Source organism: Pagrus major, chromosome 21 (assembly GCF_040436345.1).
Source record: "Pagrus major chromosome 21, Pma_NU_1.0".
Taxonomy (NCBI): Eukaryota; Metazoa; Chordata; class Actinopteri; order Spariformes; family Sparidae; genus Pagrus; species Pagrus major.
This window is the reverse complement of record NC_133235.1, coordinates 24358828-24371309: the sequence shown is the minus strand read 5'-3', so window position 1 is coordinate 24371309 and position 12482 is coordinate 24358828.

Genomic DNA, 12482 nt, shown 5'->3' with positions numbered 1-12482 from the left:
ACAGCTCCTGCAAGTCACTTGAACGTCTTTATTGTGAAGCAGCTAGAGGGAAATGTCTGTTGCAACAATGCAGGTGCACTTACATTCCCGTATCAGTTTTAAATATTGCTTGGGAGGAATGGAAGGAGCAGATGCTAACACAAAAAGGGGAAGGGAAAAGCTTTTACAATGTAAATCCTGTCATGGGTTTCACTTGTGCAGGCATCCCATTTGGAAGCTTGACATCAGAGCATTTGAAGAGCTGTGTGTATCTCAATCTAAATCTCCTGTTCGAAGTTAGCTTAGGTAACCATATGAAAATGGTGCATTTTTTAAAATCATTCTCATACTGTGTCACTGATATGCACGAGTACAGAGTGCTCTCACCCATCACACCCTAGAGTGCATTTTCATGAAGACATTAATGACAAAAAGAGCAGAGAACATCCAGATCTGATAAAAGACAGACACACACACATGCACACACAAAGTTGATGCAGTGAGGGAGCAGCAGGGTTGGCCGGTGCCGGGTCTCAGCTGGGCTTCTACGCAAATATCAGCGTGCTGTTTCCACAGATGTAATCGGCCTTCAGAGGGAGATCATTGCGTCCTCTCCCTTAAACCAGTCTCATCCTCGGCTCTCGCAGATAGCATCGATTCTGCCTCTTTTCTGGGTTTTTATGTCAACCATTAGCCTGAGTTCAGCACATTCGCCAGACTGCTTGAGTGCGTACACATTACTCACCGGGTCTATCTCTTCCCCTCCTCGTTTCTCGTTCATTGTCTCTTTTCTTCAGTCCGTCTCGTTACCGCTCTCTCTTGTAAACACTGTCTTCCTGCTCATATCTACCTCTCATGAGAACACATGATCCTCACTATCCCAGCCTGTTAAAACGCAGTCATGCATAAAACTTAAATTCAGATTTGTTGTAATGCCTGCCTTCTCCTCCTGCCTGTCCCTTTGCCATTTTGCTGTGCTACATCATCCCTTGATCACATTTACCCAGTAGCTGTCTGTCTGTGCAAACACAGGCTCCACAAACAGTAGATCTGCATATCTCCGCGCACATGGAGCCCTCCCCAGCTGCCAGAGACAGATGATGACAGAAAAAGGAGAAATTTTGATGGTAAGTGCGAAGGGTTGACAGATAGCATTGTAGAGAAAAATGAGAAATAGCGAGGGAAACTGGCAGGAGGGGGGGTGAGCCTATGAGGAAAGATAAAGAGGGAAAGAATATGATGATGGATGACACGGGGAGAATGACAGAAATGTGAGTTGGGAAAAAAAACTAGCAGGGAGGGATTATACATTCAAAGTGGTGAGGATGAAGTACTGCAGATAAAATAAATAGATTTTCAAAGGAGAGGAGTGAAAGGAAAAGGGTTAGAATTACGTGAAAACAAGCGACGGCCAGCGTGGTCGGATCCTGGAATTCTTGGGGTTGTTCTTGTCGCGGATGAGAAATGCTTCCCGTGGTGTGTTGCGATGTGTTATTGTATGTCTCTGTGGGTATCCTGGCATCTCTGTTCGGTAATCTGAGCACACTCTGGTTTTCTCCGAGTATGAACACGGGAGGAGAAAAAAAGTACATATATGAAAAAACACCACAAACTACAGAAATTCAGTGGTGGAATGTAAATACATTTACCCAAGTATGGTACTCAAGTATGCACTCTTTTCCTCCGCTACATTCATCTGACAGCTGAAGTTATTATTTACTTTTCAGATGACATTTTTCAATACCTTCCTTTCCAGTGAAAACCACAAACCTCCAAATGTTGTGATTCTGAATGGGAATGTTTGTGATAAACTGAAGGACGCGGTGTTCCTTTATTTTGTTGAGAAAACTCTCTTCTCTACCTCTCAAGCCAAATAAACGATTTAAAAACTCCCCTCGGATTAGCTGGAAGATGCATCATCACAAAGCTAAACAAAGGCTGTTTTTCTCAGCTCGACTTTTCAGAGAAAGCATCGTTCTCACAGGACAGCGATGCAACAAACTGAAGTAGATGGGGACTTGTTTTAAAAGGTAACAGCCCTGAGATCCCAGGTTGATTTGAAAAGGCAATCTTTTTTAAGCTAAAATTGGTAGCATGGACCTTATCTGAAGTGGGTGCACGAGCTTGACCCTGCGTTGAGGGTCTAAATAAAGTAATTTCAAATCAATTTGGGATCTCGGGGCTTTTGGAGACTTTGATTACGCCAGCTGATATGTATGGAGCGATTTTTTTTACATTTTTAAAACAAGTCCCCATCTACTTCAGCTGTTCAGGAGAATGCTGCAACACTGATTTGCTGCAAAGCTCCAGAAATGTTTTGTGGACTATGAAACGTCACCTGACTTTCCATCGGCACGGGGGTGAGTAGATAACAACTGACTTGTCATTTTTTGGGTGAACTTTAATACTCTCTCCACCACTACAGAACTGACTCAGGACAGAGTGCATTAAATCTAATAGAGACACTACTTAAATCTGAATAATTGCCACTGGATGCAGTGTTTTAATACTCATCCTTTATTGTAGCTTATGCAATCACTGAGACAATAAAGAAAGCACTCATATTATTTATGCAGACTTATTGAATAAGAGAATCAAACCCTGGCCTTTTTCTTATCTCGCCCTCTCATGCACAGTGGCAGACTCTCCCCATCTGGCAGTGGCGTCTCCTCCGTCCTGCACCAACTTCATCCAATTATTCTCTTCATTTGCCTGCATGCTGTTCTCATATAAATATTCCACCTCCTCTATTTGTCATGTGTCTTAAAGGATAAATGAACTACTCTCCTCATCTGCCTCCTGCTGTGAAAACTCATAAACTCATGGGAAGCGATGACAAAACTGCAAGATTCAGATGACCCCTTTGTGACCAACTCTCGCGCCAGAAACTGTTTTCTTGACATCAATACATATTTCTATATAATTATTCAATTCATGGTGGTAACCTCCATGTCCATTTGCGACGAAAATAACAAGGCTGGATAATATTTTCCTAAGGGTGACCTTGACAGTAACCTTGGTATCATAACACAAGAAACAGGCCACACGTCTTCTTTGAATTCGATGCTCGCGAATGGTCCAGAGTCAACTAACCTCAACTTTCCTCAGGTTTTCTGCGGTAGATCTTCAGTCGGATTGGCAGCATCTCCCTCCACATGGACCTCGGAAACAGTGGGAGGCCACATCTCTGTGTGGTTCTCAGCCCCCTGTGAGGAGTCCTTCATTATTTTCCCATTGCCACTTCAGAATATCCACACATTCCTTCGACATTCCTCTTAGGCCTCCCCTGTACAGAAGCATTTCATCACACTGCTCCTCTTCACATTTTCTCCAATTTGCTTTTAATGAGAGAAACTGCATAAGAAGCGTAAAGCACCAGTGCTGACTCAGTTTGATCACCAGACAGTAAGTGACTGTGTAAGGACTAATCTTGATATAAACTGCCAGCTTTCACAGTTATTTTTTTTTTTCTAACTTAAGAAACCCACTTTTGAAAGCCGCCCAGCTTTGGTACTGGTTTTGTCTCCGTCTTTCTTTCTCCCTCGTCCTGTCTGATCAGAGTGAAGCTGCTAATGGGGAATGCCGTTTAAAAGGACGTTTTTTTTCCTCAGCACTCACTTCACATGGCGCTGTAAACTGGATTGTAAAACAAATCTAGCCTGTAAATCTGTCTGCTGAGGAACAGTCTGTCTTTTGTTGGAGTTCAAATGAAGACGTAATGCTGCATCTACATTCCCTGCAGCCTGAAGTGAGCAAACGCTTTGTGCCTCATAATTTAAATGAGCCTCTTGACAGCAGCAACTATAATAAGGGTGTGTATAGCATGTAACGTTGTCATAATCAGTACATGCTTGTGTAACACGGGGACCTACTGTGAGAGGATTTCTTCAGAAAGGAAAGGAACTGTAACTGAACTTCATTTGACAAGAGGAGCATCTACAGGACAAGGTCTCCGACACACAAATGTATTCAAATAAATTCTTGTTAGATCTTTATCAGGTCAAATTCGTTCCATCTTAGTATTTGAATACATTTGTAGATTGGAGTCAGTGAGCAGTAGTTTATTTCCCTAATAGGGATATCTAAATTCAGGTCAAGTAAAATCAGTTTTATCTGAAATTGACTCGGCCATGATATCATCTCTGCATTAATGCTACTGCCATTTTTGCAAAAACCTTCACCAGTCGTATTCTGCTGCCTGAAGATTCAACGGTTTTGAGTAATGGACATTTTGACTGGGAACAAAAGGCCACCACAGGTGTAATTTGCTGTCATTAACAAATGGGACTCAGGGTTGGCCAAGCAATCAGAGACTGGTGTGGCCACATCTTTACAGAGGCCTGTCTCCACCACAGCATCCCCGACCAAGCTGCACTCGATTGGGCGGACCGAGCTCTGAGCTGACAGAGCGCAGGATGAGGAGAGGTGGACTCTGTGTTTACGCCATCGATGCTTGGTGCTCAACGCAGCTGCTGTTTACAGTCATCTTAACATCTGACGCAAATGCAATGTGTTTATGTTTAACCATGTATATAGATAACTGTACATATGATCTATGCTTGCGTAGCATGAATGAGCTCCAAACTTTCATTTCATTATGCAACCCTGTGTTGTATAAAACAAATAACAACAAATTACCTGGAGCTGGACCTTGAACAATGCCTCCACTGCAGTTTTCATGTACCAAACAAGCGAAAAACAAATTCCTATTGACAAATAGTTTTAAATTAGGATTATGGACTTAAAATCAGGAAAATCTGTGAGCCATTTCCCTGTAACCGCTGTTGCATCATAAAGCATAACTCAATCAATTCCAGTAAATTGTTGGAACACATCGGCTGTTGTCTGACGACGATTTAGCCATGAAATTGTTGCCAGACAATAGCCGATGGGTTCCAAGATAAGTTTTTGTTTTGCCAATGCGCTCTGACTCTTTTGCTCTCAACATGAACTGCTTACCTGCATTAAACCAAAGCCCACTCAGATGTAATTGGTCAGTACTACTTAGACTACAAATGGAAGCCAGAACACTTTTGATATCAAAATCTTGACCCTTGCCTACAGACTCTGCATTCCTATGCAGACATCTGTTTATAGAGATTCATCTAAAACTCTGTTACTTTGAGAATTTAGGGGGTCTGCATGTTTACTGTCTTACCAGAAGTTTCTGCTTTGTGGGGGGAGGGGGCTATAGTCTGAGCAAAACAGAGGAGAAATTGGTTCTGAGTTCTTACACCTATATTTTACGTCTTCTTTGCAGGTATGCTAAAATGAGCAAATGGTAAGGTATGTGTGAGCCTCCCACCTGTGAGGACGAGGCTTTGGTGAGGTCACCGGAGCTAATGTTAAGCTACCTGTTGGTTTCCAGCTTTGTAAATCTCAATGCCTTGTTTTCTATGTCTATGTGTTGTTTTGACGGCAGCCCCTTCAATATCACCTCGCTTCCAAATGTTGAACTTCACGGGAAGCCAAGATGTGAATTTGCTCCACCAGCGGATGTGAATGTTTTATTTGCCCCTTCACTCGCACAGAATTTAAGAGAATGAGAGGCGAATATCTGCCTGCTGATTTTGTGTTTGTGCGACTGTGCGACTACCTGAGAATATGCACTGGACTGTTGTTGGCCCAACAGTCATCAAAACAACCAGCAATGAGTGTCATTACTGTAATCCAAATCCTGTCTGGTATGAGGAGGGGAGGATATGTGTTATCCATGTAAGTATGAGGATGTATGAGGGTGAGGGCCCGGAGGCCCTGAAACATTGATTTCTCCTCTCTCATGATCTGCAGAATCGGACAGCAGCAGGCGTCCCTGAATCCCTAATCAGAGCCAATCAATGATGCTCCTGACTGCCAGCATGCTCATTCATCCTGGGTCTCCACACATGTGTGTACACAACAAACATGTGTATACAATACAACAACAAATTAGCGCTCCAAATGTAACATTCATGCCAAGAAAACACACTGATGTCAGGTAATCGGATGACAAATGCATGGGAAACACCCTGACGAGACAAACAGAGTATTAGATTAAAAAAACAGAGATCAGCAAACACAATAGTTGTACAGGGGAATGTCTGAATCCAGTCCCAACCTGATAGAGATGGAAAAAGAAGGAGAGCGAGGAAGAGAGAGTTGGAAAGGTGGAATGGCACCCAGGGGAGCCGTGGAACATTCACACCAGTGCTCATCCATCTCCGGGACATAAGGAAGCAGGCTGCCTGTAGCATGCCAAACAGAGCGAGCCTGACAGAGAATTCAACATGAGATGCTGGCCAGCCTTGAACATGTGACAGACACACACACACACACACACACACAAACTCCTTAAACTCCTCAATCACGCCTCACACCACACACACACAGAGACATGCAGACCCCACAGGTCTAATTGGAATGGGGGCTTGTGCTAGCGGGGCCACATTTCTCCCCAGCCGGCCATTGTCATGTGGCGACATAGTTAATCTGTTTTCCTAACAGCCAGACTTTCATGGTGACTAATGTTCGGCCCCTCTGCATGGCCTTATTAAGACACAATACATTTTAATGACAACTTGTTCTTATCCACTTCTTCTGTTTCTTTCACAGGCCAGGGAACTACACTGAGTCTTTGTGGGCATTTGCATCACTGTACATGTGCACTCCTATTGTGTACGATAATTTGTATCTGTTGGTCAAATATACAGACTAATCTGGATCTTTTGCAATGGCACCATTACTGCAGTAGCACTGTAGAACACAGTACAAAAGACTGATAGTTCACATCAGCAATCTCCCCTCCAATAGACCGTATTCGCACAGTGGCCTTTTTTCTCTTATATAATGCTCAAATGTCATACTGATGGTTCCAGGTTGCAAGTCCTATAAACGTCCAGAATCTGAAAAGTTGTTATCATTTCACTGCTTTCGGATTGATCCAGCGTGGACCCTCACCAGGATGCATTCAGAGCTGACAGATCCACAGAAGATGCTCTATCCACTGCCCCCCACTCAGTCTTCACACACCCTTACAATAAGAACAGTTACATCAGAATGCTCTTTGACTTCAGCTGAGCGTTCAATACAATCTCACCCATGAAGCTGACTGGAAAACATAACACTCTGGGCCTGGGTTTGTTTTGTCTTGTTTGTCTTTTATCTAGCACAAAAGGATATAAAGTCAGTTTCATTTTCGAACAACCCTGATGTTGTTACATGACAAATAAATGAACACATAACCCTTTTTTTAACCTTTAAAAGATGATTGATAGTGAAAATCCAGAGGGACATCATGCCATATTTCAAGGTAAAACACATATTTTACAACCCGTTAGCTTCCGTTGCACAACAGCTAACGTTAGCTAACAAAACCACTCGATAGTGTTACAAGATACGACAGGAAAGGCGGAAATTAATTCAAAATTTTTCAACGCGTATAATTTATTTAAGCCTGGAAGTGAAAGGCATGGATCATACAGTAATTTTAGCTAGGAAGTGGTTGAATGCTAACTTTAGCTAATGGGGTATCGAATATGTTGCTTTACGCTGAAAAACGACCTGATGTCCACTCGCGATTTTCACTATCATATCTTATCTGATCAATCGGTAAGCAGGGAAATGAGAACAATTTGTCCGATTTCCTACATTTACACGTCTTCTAGCCTGGAACACAGCAGCATAACATAATCCCAGCATCAGAGCTTCCTAGCCCGAGCACAATGTCAGGGGAAAATGGCCACCGTGTGAACATCGTCCATGGATAAAGCCTATCATCATGTGAATGTGGAAGGTATTAAGCCTATAATGCATTAATGTAGTAATAAAGCCCTATCCAAGTAGTTTATGATTATAAATCAACAAACTTGCAATCCGTGTTTTATTTCTTTGTAATTAGATGAAATACATCATTTAGGAAATCTGAAACATATGAGACTGTAAAAGTGGAATTCTCCTCTTGGCAGGAAACTATGCAGAGAGAATGATTTCAGACAGAGCAACTACAATTTATTATTGCTGCAGCTGACATAGCAGAACCCAGTAAGCTTTTTTTTTGGCTTATTTGCAGGTGAAAAGACATCTAGGTGTCTGTCAAAGCTTCACTTACACTGCAGAAGGTAAATTTATTCTTTTCTAGTCAATATATCTCATATTACATTCAATACAAGACACAATCACCAAGCAAGTTACATTTCAGTGAAATAGGGACGACCATTTTCTGTTGTTACATTTGCAGACACCCTTTTATTCCTTATTTTTGTTGAGGTATTCCTTTTTCAGTGTTTGAAGACATTTTTAGACAGCTGGATTACATATAACCCCTATCCCAACTGAATATTGATGACTGTTTTCTCAACACATCATAGGTTCTATGAGCTCTCCTGCTCATATATCTTGGCAAGCGCTGAAAGAAATGCAGTGAAATTCTTGGCATTAAATTAAGTGCTATTATACAGGTTTACAAGTGAGATGCCACCGCAGTAACGGAGGCTTGTTTACTCTGGCTTTGAACCTGCTTTAGTCTGCGTAGCATAAAGAGAAGAAACGCTGGCGAGTGAGCGCACGCTGACGCTCTGTAAGCTATGTCCATATGTTGTCTCGCCAGAGCTACTTCTTAAGAAAAAAGTTTCAGTGCCGCTCTGACCGAGATGATTTCTCATTTCCCTCTCATTTGTTTGACACACAGTCAGCGGTGGCCGGAGAAGTCCAGAAAACCTCCTCACCCGTGGGTGTCCTCGGAGTGGTTGGAAAGGGGTCCGTGCCAGACGCCCAGTGCTCTGGCTTGTGGTGCGGAGGTTCACGTTGGCCTCTATTTGTCTTTCATAGCAGGCTGAATAAATTGGGATTCTTGTGGGATCTGCGATTATTGCACAGCTGAATGGCTGTTCTGCATTACTGCGTTCATATTCGGCGCTGTTCGTACACATCCACAATGACTTGCCAGAGGGAAGCTGTCTGCTGGGTGCAGGGCAACTTCTGCAATCTTACACTTTTACAAATGTTGGTTTGTGCATGCATACTTGTTTCTATAACATTTCTTCAGTCAGCAACAAATTGCTGAGCATTGTCCCACAACCGTTTCTCCCACACTCAGACAGGAAATGACAGAAACACCACGGTAGCTGCCAGGAGGATAACACCTCCGAACACTGTTTACCTGCCCTCTGCCAACAGCACAGTGCATGATGGGAAACAGGAGTGACAAGTGAGGCCAATCAGTGAATAGGAAGAATCAAGCAAAAGTTCCTGTGTCCCTGTTGCAGATTTGATCTCTGTCAGAGCTGCTGAGGCTCCTCTTGATGGTCTGTCATGTCGAAAATTTGTCTAATTGGACTCAATTAGTTAACTCAAGAGCTCATTGAGCATAATGCTAATTGGTGACAGAGGGAGAATTGGCAGTGACAGCTTGTGTTAGCCTGTTGAGAGGGCATAGGGAGCTCTGCGCAGAGGGGGAATGGATACAGCTGATGACTGAAACCCAAGAAGGAGAGCTGTGGTTAATCGGAGCCGCAGGTCCCCCCTTCGTTTCCCCTCTACCTCACCCAATTGTTCGTCTTTGAAAAGCTATTTCCAGTGCCTCCCTCCTTCCTTTCCTCCCTCCTTTTAGTTCAAGCTTGTCACTCTGATCCTCGGGCTGAAAAGGTAAGACAATCTCGGGAGGGGGGGCGTTCGCTCCGCCGCTGTCACAGCACTCCCGCACAATCAGGTTGACTTCAGGGAGCATCTGTTAGAAAACGCAGTTATGCATCTTAAGGCTCTTTTTTCACGGCGTGTGATGCGACTGCAGTTCATCTCTGAGTGTGTGAGTTACTGTTAGATGTACTTTTTACGAAGGCAAGTACAATTTCAGTGCGTGTGTGTGTGTGTGAGGACGTTTAGGTGTGGACTCGGCCAAGCCAGTGGGACAGAAGCGCTGATGTGTGCTACTGTTTAAAATAGCCCAGACAGACAGCTGAGCAGCTGTGACCTCAGGTCCCCCGAATTCTCAGTTACACTCACTGACCACACTGCTCCTTGCAATGTGTGTGTGTCTTTACCTACACTATTATACACTGAATCATCCCTACCCATTTTAAAGAAACAAAGGTCTTTATAAAGTTAACTTAAGAAAAAAAAAAAAGCCAGTTGAAAGTAATTTTCAGACTAACTCACTCTGTGTCTGAGTTTGCTCCTATTATTGTCCATATTTTAAAGTAATCCATGGCTTTCTGCGTCAGTCAGCGGAGGTTATTAAAGGACGACAGACGGCTTTGGTTTTGTCAGGCAGGGACAATGCAGTCCAATTACAGCTCAGGCAGAGAGGAGGCACGATATCCTTGGACTGGGCACCGTCTCTGCTCTCGTCTGCAGCCAGCCAGACACTCAGTTTCACAGCAACAAGCATGAAATAGACTCCAAGGATCAAATACAGACTGCGTGCAATTGGAAGTGTGGGACAGGGTGTGTGAATGAGATCATCGGTGTGTGTTTGTGATGATTTTTGTGTTGGTGAAAATGTACGCGTGCGAGGGAGAGTCAAAAAAGACAAAAAAGAACTCGTGGACGTCGTGTGATTCAGCCAGGAAAGTGCTCTTAGTAATGTGCTCCCAGGCTGATGGCTAAAACAGTGGGAGGTGTGGTGAGACTCGAAGGGCCACTGTCGCCTGATACGTTGCCATTAAATGCTTTTATAATCACTGTGGAGGGAAAAAGGACCAGTGTTACCCTGAAGACCAATTATAAACACTGCCTCGAAATATTTATGCTTCACTTCTATTGTATGTCTCTATCTGGCGCTGCTAAAATAATGCACGAAGCAGCGATACCACATGTCATACACCTGATTTAGCTCATAACCTCACCCTGGGCGTTCTAGCAGATTGTGCGTCACCCTGGAAACATGTGTCTGTTTTGGCCCTTCGTGCTTGCCTTGTGTTTATATGTGTCCTACAGTAGCTAAGCTATGCTAACGGTGATGCAAACATTGCAACTGACAGCACGGACTAATTCGGGGCAAATTACAGCCCATGAATAGGCAAAGTTTCCCCTGCATGAGCAGCCAGCGGGTCAGCCGCACATCAGCTGAGCGAGCAAACTGTCACTGTCGACGCCGCTGTCATCGCGGCCGACTGTCTGCCACGGTTCTTTCCAGCGCTGAACCTTTACATGTCTTCTGCTCCCTCGCCCCCCTGCCTCTATTCCTGGTGCAGACACGGACTGATATGTTTAGCGAGAGGCTTCCTGGATGCAAATAGAGAAGGTCAGACTTAGACGGCTTGCCCTGCCCACGCCCTCATAACTCAGTCCTCCTCCACTGCTCACCAGTAGCAGAAGTATGCTCAATGATGTGTTTGCAGGGACAGGAAGCAAGCCACTGCTATGTAGACAGAGTTATGAAGTCTTCTTGCTTTGAAGAAATGGTTTGTAAAAAAATAGCTCGTTCACTTTCTTGCCAAGAGTTAGATGAGAAGATCAGCAGCACTCTCACGTTCTGTGTGCTGACCATGAAGCTTGAGCCAGGAGGCGATTAGCATTAGCTTTGCATACAGACTGGAAGCTGAGAAGAACCGCTAGCCCGGCTCTCTCGCCTTAAAAAAAATACGCCTTTCACCACCTCCAAAGCCCACCCACTTGTTCATCTTGTTTCTTTAATCCATACGCAAATTAAAATGCAAAACTGAAGGGTTGTGGATTACGGGAAGTTACATGCTGTAACTATTTCTTGGCGACCAGTGGCTGGGCGCAGTGGGTTCCTGGAGGTGCTAGCAGACACCACTGCCAAGAAAGCAGATTAAGTGTACTTCTCAAAATGCCAAATCGTTCCATGAAAAAGGCTCAAAAAGTATCACTGGACGTGCATAATGTTGCCACCCCAGTTTAACATTCGAGGACAGGTGAAATGTGAATGGTGTCAACATGAAATAAATCAGAGCCTGCAGACTTCCAGAGGTGTTTTCACTTAATGTGGCTGATTAGTCTTATTATCTTAGTTGTGTGGGGCTTTGCCGCGAATTACATAATGTCAATTGACTCACCGTACCAATAAAACACACAGGGATGTTGTCCTAACAGGTGCAATAGGAGAATGAGGAGGAGAATGTCAAACAAGCCCACACAGGCCAAAAGAGAGGATTAATCAGGCAAAATCAGTAGAAACACCTGTAAGGGTGTGCCACAGGTGTTTAGAGCCTTTTATGAACACCCTTTCCGAGTAAATCTCCAGCCCAGTCACCAGGATAAAATGGTGCCAGGTAACATTTCCGCGAAACCACTGATACGTCCCACAACCATAAAATTTCTACAATAACTGATATTTTTGGTGAGGAGTTGGGACGCCTCCAGCCGTATTTGTGGTGACCAAAACATATTTCTTGTTTTAATCAGAAACATGATTTTTTCCTAAACCTAACCAGATCATAGGCACAGTGTTGTCACAATGTAAAAAAGGGAAATTAAACCTGAAGAAAAGTAAAGTTGTAACATAAAGAAATGTAAAGCTTCAGCATATCAGTGGTTTGCAGAAACTGGGTGATTGGGTTGACATC